The sequence below is a fragment of the Channa argus genome, chromosome 10 (genome assembly GCF_033026475.1).
Source record: "Channa argus isolate prfri chromosome 10, Channa argus male v1.0, whole genome shotgun sequence".
Taxonomy (NCBI): domain Eukaryota; kingdom Metazoa; phylum Chordata; class Actinopteri; order Anabantiformes; family Channidae; genus Channa; species Channa argus.
The window spans coordinates 25,552,921-25,566,940 of record NC_090206.1 but is presented as its reverse complement, the minus strand read 5'-3'; positions in this window follow the sequence as shown (position 1 = coordinate 25,566,940).

Genomic DNA, 14,020 nt, shown 5'->3' with positions numbered 1-14,020 from the left:
CTGAGGATGATTACAAAGCTTACCTCTCAATCACAGGCTGCTAATGACGGTGGCCAGGCATGATCAGGTGATTGATAGGTGGCATTTAGCCATGATGGAGCGCAATATACTCAGTCTTCTCACCAGAGGCCCACAGGGAGGAGAGCGAGCCACAACCTTTCAATAATCGAAAGGCCCTCGCCCAGCGAAAGGCTGATCCTTTTGTTCTAATTAACCTGTCAAATGAGTTCAGTGGCTCCCTCTCTACCCGCGGCGCAAACGCTCTAATAGCCCGTGAATGGCCGAGTGCAGAGAAGAATGCCAAGAGGTGGAAGGTCCGGTGGGCAACTTTGAGCAGATGCTGTCTCTGATAGCATTAGCATCAGGACAGAGGAAGATCGGCTACAGTTTGAGTCGAAGGGTTTCGATGCACGATTGAGATTTCTCAGAACAGAAACCCAGAAGCTATAAATCACAGGATGGGGTGAATCCAGGGTCAAATAGAGATTTATTGCATAGCTTTTTAAAAACTGTACTCACTCTGAAATAAGTAATTCTGCTTCAAGTAAGTCAGTGTTTAAGCGCTTCAGGTTACCAGCTTATGATCTCATGATCTCTGTTAAAGACGGACAGTAAGATAAGACAAAAAGGAAGAATTACATGTTTTATATTACTTGGACTACACGTGAATATGCATGTATTCATTTAATTTAATTTAAAAGAAGCTCACGCAAAAGGAAATGAACTGTATTAATTGTCAGACTTCTAAGACATTAAAGTTAAAAAGTTTTAACATAATAAATGTCGTGATTTTCTGTGTTTTCTTCAGGACCTCAAACAGAAGCATCCCAAAGTAAATGGACACTGTGTCCCTGTACTTTTGGATTTGTTTTCTGCTCGTCTTGTCTCACGTGTGAAAGGAAATGTTAATGGATATGTTTGTGCCTTTTCTGCTTTAGAGTGTGCATGTACAGTATGTAACTATGTAATATTGCTTTGTAACCACTGCTTGCTAATGTGTTACAGGAATAAAGAGTCATAACCAGAGTATAAGCCTGTGTGTAGTGGCTGTATATTTATGGGACAACATTTCTTAAAAATGAAATTAGCAGGTGAACGCAGTCAAATGTTGTGTTTTACTGAGGTTCTTTGATTGAATTTCTATTGATCTGAGTTCAGTAACACCTTTTAGAAACAAATCTATTTGGTTTTGACACTTCCACCTTTAATTTTACAACAATACACACATCCACACTGATTAAAGCAGCAGCAGCAGCAGAGCAGCAGCCTGCTAAACCATAGAACCCTGCTCGCTCTTGATAGTTTTGATATCTGGTGTTTTTCTGCACCACCAAACCCCACTGAGCTTGTATCTATTTCTGCAGATGGGAAGCGGCGAAGGCCTCGGAGAAGAAGAGAGAATCGGGAGTGAGGTGGAAAAACAAAACAAATTCTCCGACACGATGCCTTGAGGCAGAGAGCCTCTCCTTCATCTTCCTGCTCAACTGAGGGGAGGATTTTCAAACACCCTCAGAAGCAGAGGGCATCCCCGCTAACAGGGAAGAGGGCCGACGGCGGCGCTGTCAGTCAACATGCGATTTGAAGCGACTCATGTGTCTGAGAGTACAGCTTTATATATCCACTGTTAGTGTAGAAAGGGCCTGCAGGCCACAAGACGATGTGAGAGTGAGAAAATGTGTGGAACCTTCTACACATCCTCATTATCACCTTTTATTCATCTTCTTTTACTTTTACTTATCAATTCCCGGTTTACGTTGTTGTTGGTTAGTCCAAGTAAATCGAACTGTAAATCATTGAGGTGAATCATTTTTCCGTCTGCCCCGGATCGTTTGCACAGGTCTGAACAAATCAATCACACCCAGGTGCAGACGAAACAAAAGCTCTGAAAGACCTTTAACTACACTGACTCCAAATAGACCTCTGGGGCAGTTTGTCTGTGGTGAGAATGATCCCATCTTGATCCGGCCCAAAATGGCCTACTTTTGCTAAACATCTAAAATATGAATCCTCTTTTTTTGTGTGTTAAGAGTTGTTTGTTTGTTTGTTTGTTTGTTTGTGTTTTCAAGGTGCAATCAGCGTCTTCTGCCCAGATATTCAGCACAGTTATGAACTAAAGCAAATTTTCCACGTTTCATACAAAATTACTCCCTGGTACAGAACAGGATCTACTTCCTTTGTGTGGTTCCACCTTAAATGTGTTTAACAAATGAGCAGATGTCCCATGATGCTTTTTTGGTTCACTTTCCTTTACACATTGCAAAATCCAAAAAGTTGACCAAAATTTAACCAACTAATCCACTAATTTAAATTAGAGAGAACAGGTTTAAAAATAACCTTAGATTGTGGGCTTCCATGTGGCTTGTATGAGAGACTTAACTAATCTTTAGGCTCATTAGCCTGATGCTGGGCTATCAGCACAGGAAGTAGTGATGCCGAGGATGCTGCACTCCCTGCTGGGTCAGAACCACTGTTCACAGAAGCCACAAAGCTACACAATTACTTTTAATATCTCAGTCAATCAGTCAAGGATTTTACAGACTATTTTTGGACCTGGAAGAAACCTAATTTGCAGGAACTTTGCTAATGTTTTGCGTTGAAATTGCACAAGCAGGAAAAGTTGCCAAAATAATACAAAAAAGCATTTTTGCACTAGTGTTACTAAAAACCCTGCTTATTCAACTCACTTTGCTTGTTTGAGCAGAATTGTAGTGATTGGAAAATATCAAGGTTGTGAAAAGGCTACAGGGATTGTTTGAATTTGCGTTACCTGTTGCAAGTGGAACATCATCGGCATAATACGGCATTGCAGCGAAACATTCAAGTCAAATTTACAAAGAAAGGTCTCTACAGTCTCCAATGTTGATTTATTGTTTAATGTTGACTTTCAGCTGAGTTTTTAAATCTATATCATATAATACGTGACACACAAACACACACAGACACAGATCTATTATCCTGTCTTTAGCGGGTTTGTTTTTACTCCACATATGACTGACGATTTGATAAGTCCTGGCATCAATCTGCTGCTGTTGGCAGCTTGACCAGCCAACAGCAAAATATAGAATTCTCCCTGAGCACACACGCTGTCTCTGTAACATTTACACTTGCATGCACATTACCTTTGGCTGTTATTATCACACCACACCCACTCAGGGATCGGGTGTATTGCTTGAGTGGCCAGGGGCTTGAAGTATTGAGCTCTATAACAGCAGCCCGAGCTCGAGCGGGATAGCGTCAATGTAAACTTGGTAAACAGTGGGTGGGCCTCTGGCTGTTTCTGATACTGTCAGGCAGGAAAATGAGCACAGACTTCAAAATGTCATTTGTGGTTGCTGGGCAGATTAAATTGACTTGTGTACATTTGGGGGGGAAAAAGAACAAATCTGATCTGAAAAAATCTGAACTGCTGCCGGCTGTTTGGATGCTGTTAATAACACGGGTTGTATCTCTGTCTGGCTTGTTGAATGGGTAAAAATAAACATGGACAAGTGTTTTTTCAACCCTTCACCTGCACATAAACTGACTTAGATCTTCTTCCAAAACCTGATCTTTAACATCTTCAACTCAAAGCTCCTGCAAACAGTATTCCAATTAATTAGCTGCCAGTATCACACATAATTAAGCCAAGGTGTACACCATACTCTACATTTGAAATTAGATCACAAACCTCAACTTCTTACTAAATTCTGAACCCAGCAGAGCGATAAATGTAAGAGCGAAGTTCAACCTTTAATTAAACTTAACTTTAATGTATTTGCTTCCATCTTAAATTCCTTCCAGACTTTTTTTTAGTTGTTGATTTAATGTTGTTCCAAACATTTTCTTAATTTCTTAATTTTATTTTGTCCAAAACTAAAAATTTTTTACACTTCATTGAAATCTTTCTCTTTTCCTCCAAACCTTACATTGAATTCTTCTTATTCCAAACGTTTTACAAAATCTACATTTTTACTTTCCTGTAAAGCAGCATTCATAATCTTAACTGCCACCTTTATCCCAAGATTCACCCAAACATTTCCTTTTTTTTCTTACTGGATTACATTTTTGTAGTTAAATTCCTGATCCTTACGATTTAGATAAAGACAGCTTTAATTACACACACATATTTCCTCCAAATGCATCTAAACCTGAACTGCTTTTTTTAAAAATAATCTGTAGCTGCTTCATTTTATCCGCACCTTTATTTTCATCCACATTTTCAGCTTCGTTTAGCACCTGCTGTCTGCTGTAGTCTACATCACCCCACACCTCATTTGTTCCCCACAGGTTTGACAAATGTTTGAAATGTCTTCCACTGAATGACAACAGGTCCAGCATTAATCGAAGGTCTCCAGGGATTAGTCGGGTTCGAATGTCGACTAGTAGTATTAAGCAGCTCTCATTAATGCATTCCTAGAGAGTGAAAATAAATACGCTCAATTAAACTTAGGGAGAGGAGAGCTGAGGGAAAGCGAGGAAGAGCAAAATCAGATAGAGAGAGGGAGAAAAATAATAAGTGAAGTGTCCAAGTGAGGAGAGTGGGAATAATGAGAGGACAATAATCCAGGTAGAGTCAGAGATGAACGTAAAATAAGGGAGGAAACGTGGAGTGAAAGAGGAAGGTGAAGCCAGTTAAGTACTTGCTGTTTGCACCAGGGAGCTGCAGGCCTGAATGACAAAGTCCCCATTAAACCAAGATGGAGTTTCCCGCCTGCAGCAAAGCACAGCCAGTGCTAAACTCGCTCAGGTGGATCCATTACATAGGCGTAATTAGAGAGAGAACACTGTGATTTCCACAGACGGGTCGTCTATGGAAGTGAGTGCTGCGGTTTACAGGAGAGCTGCAGAGAACCTTCGCAGGAAGCGAGTCTGCCGTCGTAATCTAACAGTATTTAGTTAAAGTGTCACTAGGTCCATCAGTGGAATTATCTCATTTCCAATCAATTAAACTTGAAATCTTACAATTTTAAACTTAATTTTGAAATTTTAAACTTAAGTTTCATAACAACTGAGTTTTTTTTTTTTTACTTACTGAATTAACTTTATAAAGTATGATAGGGTGCAGCACAGTGGTGGAGTAGTTAAAGGTCCTTGGTTCAAATCCCCAACCGGCTGCATTCTCTCTGTGTGGAATTAGCATGTTCTCCCCTTGCTTGCGTGGGTTTCCTCCAGGTACTCTGATTTCCACCTACAGCTCAAACTCAGGGTGGACCCCACCTCTGGACCAGTGACACCCGGGTTAGGCTCCAGCCCCCCATTGCCCAGAATAGGAATGAATGATGCCTCATGGGCATCATATGGGCAGATTTTAGATTAGATTAGATTAGATTCAACTTTATTGTCATTACACATGTACAAGTACAAAGCAACGAAATGCAGTTTAGGTCTAACCAAGAGAGCAATAGCAGCAAAACCAGAATATCCAGTTATTGTATAAATAAATAAGTTAGTATTGTAAGCGGATATGTACATAAGTAGAAATGTAAGGAAAATGGATATATACTGTGGTGAGCTATAAACAGAAGTAAGAATATAACAATAATAATAAATAAGGCTATGGTGGGCAGTAGTGCAATGGATATAGTGCAAGTAAATTATGTACAGACGCTATAAAGTGATAGTAGTGCAGTGTAAGTGATTTTTTTTTTTTTTTGCAATTTGTATTTTTAAACTCTCCAGAGACTCCTCTGTCTTCTAGTGTGAAGAAAATCCATTTGATCCATCCAGTTGATGTGTGTCTTAATACCAATGTTAATGTATACTTGATGTTAACTTGTGTAATGGTTCTTTGTTGTAGGTGTAGAAAATAATTACCCCGCTTGGAATATTTTCTTTATTTCTTTCCAACATTGAATCATGGTTAATTTAATTAGTTTTTCTAACCAACATTTACAAAAAGATATCCTAGCAAAGTGTAAATCTACATTAATTAAAAAGAGAAAACTGAAAAGAAGTGAATGCATAAAAATTCTTTTAAAATCCTCTTGATCCAAATGATCTAAATTATCGCTAGTATAGCCAGCTGGTTTCCAACATCACACAGTTAGTTAGATGGGAATCACCTGAGTGCGCTCGATGTGTTTAAAAGATTGTAGCATAAAAACAACCGTACGTGGAAGGTCCAGGTACTGCTGAAAGATCAGCCTGGCCAAGATCTACACCATTAGGAGGAACTGTGCATGAGCTGCATGTTTTAGGTTCTTCAGCAGTTGGAGCTTTATGGGAGAGTGGGAATGAGAAAAAAGGTCAAATTAAATCTCAGCTGGGCGGAAGGCATGTGGGAGACTGAAGTCAAGTGGAAGACATTTCAAAGGTCAGGCTTCCCATCTCTCCCATCTCCCTTCATTGGTGTCTCGATGGCCTCCCTCACTAATCCCCGTCTTGTTTTTGAGGCAGATACACACATGTGCCGTATTTCCTCCATTTTTTAATGATGGATGTCGCTGTGCTTTCAGAGGTATTTACACAAACTCAACGTTGAATAACCCTCCATTTGCAACTTGGTGAAAAAGCCCACATGCAGCTGCAAACCTCTTCAATTATGTCACGGAGGCTGACACACAGGCCTAGTGTTATTATATAATAAGCTATTATACAATAAACTAACATACTTATAAAGATTCAGCTTCTGCTTTACCATAGAGCAACGACATGAACAAGGGGACGGGAGCTTGCATGAGTATGTGAACTCTAACTGTTGACTTCCCTGAATTTACATGAAAATACTAACTCACATATACGGCTGCATATATGAAAACTGGAAAAAACTAGTTAAAGCAGCTTTGTGTACACAACATATCATTTCGTTTAAGACGTGCATGAATCGTGCATGTTCTCATTTCATGCATGAAAGAAAGAAAAACAGGAAACTCTCAGTATTTGGAACTATGACCCGACTGAAATGCATTGTGTACAAAGTGTTAATCAGATGATCACAGGAAACCGAGACATTGGTTTTAAAACTGAACGTATGTTCAGTAAAAGTGACAATCAGGAATCCAGTACTGAAGTAATGCAAAGCAGAGCACAAAGCACATTAAATATTGGACGTATATAAGAGGAAGGTATGAAAAGGGCCTGAATATAAACAGAAAAATATGTTGAGACAAAGGAATAAATGAAAAATACAAACAATATTCTCATCCTCCAGGCCTCCTTTGCTTCGCTCTTTATCTTCTGTTTGCTCTTTCATGTATGTGAGCATCTCTCCATCTATCTGTCTCTGTCAGCCACTTTCATTTTCCTGCATCTCCTCCACCATCTCTCATTATTTTCTCTCTCTCTTTCTCTCTCAGCCTTAATTGAAGCAGTAGCAGCAGGGCGATTGAGGCGATACCTGATTAGGAGGTTAAACCAATGGTGCGGCCCGATGGCAAATCCATCTGCTAATAAACGCGGGGAGACGATTACATCTCGCATTGCGCTTGGCCCTCGCTCTCTCTTATTTGATTTTCAATTCAAACTTGTTTTATTGGCAGAAAAACCTAAAGCATCTCAACAAAGCTCAAAACATCTCATGCGTCTTTCACTTGATTCATCCTATATTAGATTCAATATCAAATCAGTGAAATAGCAAAAGATGAGACTCATCTGTAACGAGGCTAAAACGAAGTGGCCCCTTGGTGATGAATTTATATCATACGATACAAGTCATCACCACTTCCCAGTATTCAGTTGAGAAGTAAAAGAACTTATATGAAGTAGTTCTGGGAGTCCAAGTCACATTTGTGACAAACCGAAGCCCAATTTTATGGGGAAAAGAAGTCAAATAAAGGCCATGACTCCCAGTAACTAATAAACATTGTTACGGACACTCGGAGGTTTCAGGACTTGGGTGGATGCGAAAGCCTCGTGGCTGAGTCACTAGCACTCTTCAACTATAGTTCAATAAGAAGAAGTCATTACTGTAAGTTCAGGTAGCAAATTATTAATGAATCTGTGCTTTTCTGACTCCTCTATCCACAATGTTGAACGTTGATCTGCCAGCGTGCGACCGTAAACTGCACGTGCATGTTGACATGTTCGCCCATCAGTGCTGTACACTTGCATTTAGTGTAATTAAAAAAAGGATATAAAATTAACTATATATATGGTAATGACACAAACCTTTGCTATTAATTTTAATACTTTAACACTCCCACAATCCCCTGGGGAGGCTTTGGTTAATTTTTTCTCTTCCAAAAACATTGAGTGAGTTACGCCTGCCGCCATTTCGGTGCATCAAAGAACTAGGCTATGCCCGAGATCACACTTACTCACTCATTCCCAGCCACCTATATGTAATGCAGACTGGGTAGTTCACTCGATACTGAGCAGTTAATTGTAATTTCCGACACTTGATGCTGTTTAATTCCCATAGGTTGGCGTCTGCCCATCAGAGAATGAGGCCACGCTGATGCTTAGCTGTTTAGCTTAGCAAATCAGTCCATGTGAAGAGACCACGTTATTAACGAGTACAATTAAAAATTTTGGAGTAACTTCTTATCAGACGTACCCTCGTTTACCATCTGTAGTGAGGCAGAGCAGTGCTTTTTCTTCCTCTCATGCGAGCACAGGACATGGACATGCAGCACGCTACATACTGTTCTCTCTCTTTCAGTGTGCTAGTGCCACGTGTCGGCCCACATGTAGCCGATGTGGCCTGACTCGGCAGTCGGTTTGCTCTGGTGTCACACTGCGTCATCAATCGAGCTGTTTGTGTCGTGCATCAGTAATTTTCTCATCTCTGAAACACGGGGCATTGCATTGTGGGATTGTTGCCAGAAAGTAACAAAATATGAACAAAATATGACGTCCAAGGCTTATCTGGATACCCTCTTTAGCCATAGTAATGCACAGATTGTACTGGCCTTTTATGATTATCCTGCTTCAAAGAGCCAAAGTCCCAATAATTCCAATAAAGAGAAAACAATAAAGAGCTCCAACCTGTGACATTTTAAATAACAATAGTCTTCCAAGTTTTAGGTTTCAGTCTGAGGAAGCCCCTTTCATTTCCAGTGGTTTTCCCAGTTTGTTGCAGTAGAACTTGATTGACCTGCCCGGAGTCCATTTAACACCTCTAAAATGAACTGTAACAGCACCGGTGAGGCAGACATCATCGCTCAAAGTCAGTGCTGAACCTCATAAATGCTCGTGAGTCTGAATCCCTGCAGCACATTCAACATCTGGTGGAAAGACAAAAACCAGAAGGGTGGAGGCTGTTAGAGCAGAACGTGCTTTGAAACGTGGTTTTGAAATGTTCACCGCTCACATATGGGTGTGATGCCTGGACGTCTACATTCTGTGGCCATGTGGCATATATTGCTTTGGACGAAATTGCTGGACTGACTGTCCTCTCCATCTTTCATTGTCATTGGCAAAGTAAAAATCTGGGCATTTTATCGAGGCTTACAGTTTGTCCAAATCAAATTCTAGTGTCAGACCTAACACTTGTGAGAAATGTCCTCCTCCACACAGGAAGTGACTGATCCAAACTGAAGAATAAAATACAAATATTATCCCTTTAACAGCCGTACTGACTGTTTCCTCTTGCGGCCGTATGGGACCAACAAACTAATTCAACAAACAAAAGAATTTGTTCCCCTAAATAGGGTCTGCAACTGCAATATGTTAGTAAATCTTTTGCTGCTCTCATACTTTCTCTTATAATATAGTATTTCTTTTGATTTAGAAAAGGGATTTCAAAATATATGAGTGCCGTTTCAATTTTGGGAGCCTGGGAGTTTGGTTTCATCAGTTACCACAAAGCTTGTCTTCCTGTCCCTCTGGTTAAGGCTACGCTGATGTAGTAATGGGGTTTCTGACACACAAACACACTGTCTCTCTATCCGTATGAGGATGCTGCTTGACATTGTTTGACATTATGCAAGTAAAGTAAATGCCTCCCCCCAAACTAACAGAGACTGTAACAGTCCTAACCCTCACAATGCTGTTTCTGTCCAAACAGTCCTCAACCAATGGCAATGAAATAAAATGTGTCTAATCTGTAATAAATATATGTACACATTTTATTTTAACCTTACTTTCATCTACTCACTTGTTCATGAACAAAGTTTTTACATTGTTTCTTTGGTGAACATCTAGACGATAATTTGCCGATGGCTTGGAACTTTGGAAGTGATGTATCGACAGCATTTGTTAGTTACAACATATCAGCCAACCTTATGAACTATGTACTTTGTTGAAAGAGGATCTTGAAACTGACAGGAAGCTGAAGGTGAACTACAAGAGCCGCTCACCCATCTGTTCTTTTGCTCTCTGGCATCATGTAATCATCGAGGCAAAGGACCACATTTTCATGTGGTGAAGGGTCTGTGTTGGGATTTGTTGTCTGCATAGTGGCGTGTGATTATAGGCCTTTACATTTAGCCACCATCTGGTTTTTAAGACTGTTCTTGATAACTAATGGTGTGTTCGTGCATGCAGGTACAGAGTCGTCGGCCAAAGCGAACCAACTGCCGAGTCAGGCCACATCGGCTACATGTGGGCCGACACGTGGCACTAGCACACTGAAAGAGAGAGAACAGTATGTAGCGTGCTGCATGTCCATGTCCTGTGCTCGCATGAGAGGAAGAGAAAGCACCGCTCTGCCTCACTACAGATGGTAAACGAGGGTACGTCTGATAAGAAGTTACTCCAAAATTTTTAATTGTACTGGTTAACGCAGTCTCTTCACATGCACTGATTTGCTAAGCTAAACAGCTAAACATCAGCGTGGCCTCACTCACTGATGGCCAAAAGCCAACCTATGGGAATAAAACCGCATCTGACCAGGATCAGGACCAATGCTGTGGGACACACCTCAAAGACTAGGAAGACGGTCCAACAGCGGATGGTCAGCTTGGCTTGGTTAGCATGTATCCGGATACAGATTGGCAAGATGTCAGTGAGAAACCTGCTGCCTCACAGTGTTTATTTCTGTTAGATATGTTCATACATAAAGTGTGCACAGTACTAATGCGATAGACATAAAATGACTGTTACCATATACATATACATGTACTTTTTTTTTAATCCATGCACATATTTAATGCCACCAAATACTGTGGCTGCCACCAGTGTTACACCACAATTTGAAAAGATACTTAACATAGCTACAGAACAAACGTTTAAAGAAAGTAAAAGGTCTGTGTTGTTCTAAATAAGCACATGGGGAATAAAGAGAGACAAGGAAAAGAGGAAGGAGTGAGGAGTGAGAGGATCAGAGGGAGAGAAGTGAACCTGGAAGATAAACCTCCATCAGCAGCAGCAGCAGCAGCTTAGACTAATAAATATTTGGTGTGGAGTAAATTGCCTGCTGGCCGTTGGTGTTTGACCACAGTCTGCTCTGTCACTGAGCTTTACAGCCTCTGAACTAACGTCTGAAAAAAGAAAGGGAGAACAAACTCATCTGGGTCTCACACACAGACAGACACACTCCAGAGCTAAGAGCTGGAGAGCAAATAAACATTTATCTGCTCTGAGGTCGGATGAAAATAGGAAAATGTTAATTTGACAAGCTGGACATCATGTGGTGGACAGGATTTCTTCATCCTGTTACTCCCCTTTAGGGTTAAATCACACATTTCACTTTTTTGTGACTTGTCACTCAGATAAGAAGAGCTGTTTTATCTGTAGTTTCAGTTTCTTTGTGTTGGAGACACCAGAGAGACCAGAACGGAGTCCTGAATCCACCATAAAGCCGGCAAAAGGAGCATTTCAATCAAAAATGAATCAGATTGCTTCTTCCTCTTGAGGCTGAACGAGTATTTATCAGTGAAAGCATCATCTGCTGGAGGATTTGGCAGCAGTAAAACCTGTAGATGTTTGGCTCCATATGGCACATTGTGGCCTCGGAAGGAAACACTCAGTTTACAAGGATGCAACAAGGCACTGGAGGAAAGGAAAATACACCAAGACTTAAAGAACGAACAACTGTGTTGAGCAGTAAAAGACACATTTCCAACCAAGCATCCAATTAATGTGCAAACACTTTGGAACATTTTTGTGGTTGAACAACTTCCTCTTAAGTGCTGCCAAATTACCAGAATGTGGCACAATGAATTCCTTTCAAGTGTTGCAGCTCCACAAAGTACTAAAAATTTAGCTGGTGAGCATTTAACAATACTAGCATGTGAGCTTCCACATGAGCTCTGACACAAAGTAAGAACAAGGCTGGTGCAGGTCTGTAGCTCGAATTTCCTTCATTAGTTTTCGTCTGTAAAATTTATTATTTTTTTTTTTTTTTTACAGTAAGTTAGGAAAATCATGTCTTCAAGTGAAAAACTCCTCCATGCATGTGTTACTTCTAGACTGGATTACTCTAACTCCTAATGTCCCATTAATGCCCCTTAAAGCCTCCGGTTACAGTAATCCAAAATACTGCAGTGAGATTCTGAAGAGACATCATTTTTCTCCTTTGGTATCTTCTCTCCATTGGCTCCCCATGAAGTCCAGAAGAGAATGTAAACCCCTCCTCATCCCACACAAAGCCCTGAATTGTCAAGCTCCTCTTACGACCTCGTAACTCACATTATCCCAGGACTTTGCTCTCAGAATGCAGGTCTACTTTTGGTTCGTAGAAGTTACTTTCGGAAGCAGAGCATTTAACTATAAAGCTCTTCTACTCCTGAAGCAGTTTCGGCAGCTCGTCAATTAGTAAAGTAGCTATTGTCTGTCCTAATAGTCGCTAGAAGTCTAATGAGACCAGAACATGCATGTAATTGTAATGGACATTGTGGGAGAGACAAAAAGTGTGTAACACTCTAAATATGTTGAGAACTACAACATTCTTCTTTTGATTCTTGGTTTTTTTTTATGTCACAACTCCAACCCACCTCCAGCAAAAGTGATGCAGAAGAGACACTGTGGTGGATCCGTGTGAGTCAAATGCAGATTTTTTTTCATGCCGTGATTCATTTTAGACAAAGAAAATTCTACACTTGCATGTGCGATTCATTTCATTTGCAGTCAGGATGTGGCGGCTTGATGAACATCTCCTGCTCAGTGAGTGCAGCCGGGAGGGGCTGAGGACTGGGCCCCCTGTGAGGGCTTTGGGACGTGGGGGGGCTACGGCAGCACCCGCTGCTCGAACAGAATAGAACAATACCTGCTTTAATGTCGGTTTACAAAGTCTCCACTAACACCAGTAAAAGTCACTAGCCTGCCCCCAAGAATTGTATTTCAAATTCTACAAGCGTTTCTAAATAGGCTGCATACTTCAAGCTGAATTAGTGTTTAAAATGATACACAAGATTTCCATTTGATTAGATGGTGCAGCCATGAAAAACTAAGTCTAGGCTTTAATATTTTACTTAGTGGAAACATCTAACAGCTCCAACGGAGAGATGGAACAAGCAGAAACAGAATACGTGATACTATCAGCCTTCAGAAAAAGAAATTTAAAGGGACAGTCAAGGGAAATACAGAAGTCAGGACATCAAAAAGTGAAGCTCATCCACACAAAGTTGATATTTTCATCATGAAAAGAAAATGTGGCTCAGAAGATGGATGAATGGAAGTGTGATGGCGGCGTCTCTCCCTCCAGGGGAAGTTAATGTTACGAGCTCATCTCTCTGCACCTGTTTTGACGGTTCAGACAAACACAGAAGCTAACAGCAGATCTGTGGGGCGTAGCAGCCGTTAGCGTCGACGGCGTGCCAGGCAGCGAGCCGTTTACATCTGTCGCTGCAGTTGGACATTATCCTCAACTCTGTGTGTGTGTTTGGCTGTTTGTTTGTTTGTTTGTCTGTTCTGTCGCTCAGCCACCTGTCACACGCGGTGATTTTACCTGGCGGTGAACGCCGCTGCTTGGACGGGCTGACATAAGTCCCTGCTTTGTCCTTGTCCTCGCTGCAGAAGGTCAGCCACTTTTTTTCATTAATAGCAAAAGAGTGAAGTTTGCATAAAGTAGAGAAGTTACCACAGTCCCTCAGTGGACCTTCTCTACTTTGTTGTTCATGGAATTGCAGTACTTTTTACCACCAGCCAGCATGCGTCTGTAGCACGTAATTAAAATAAGAGCTTTGCCACTTTTTATGCTTTATTTTGATTGAGCAATAGC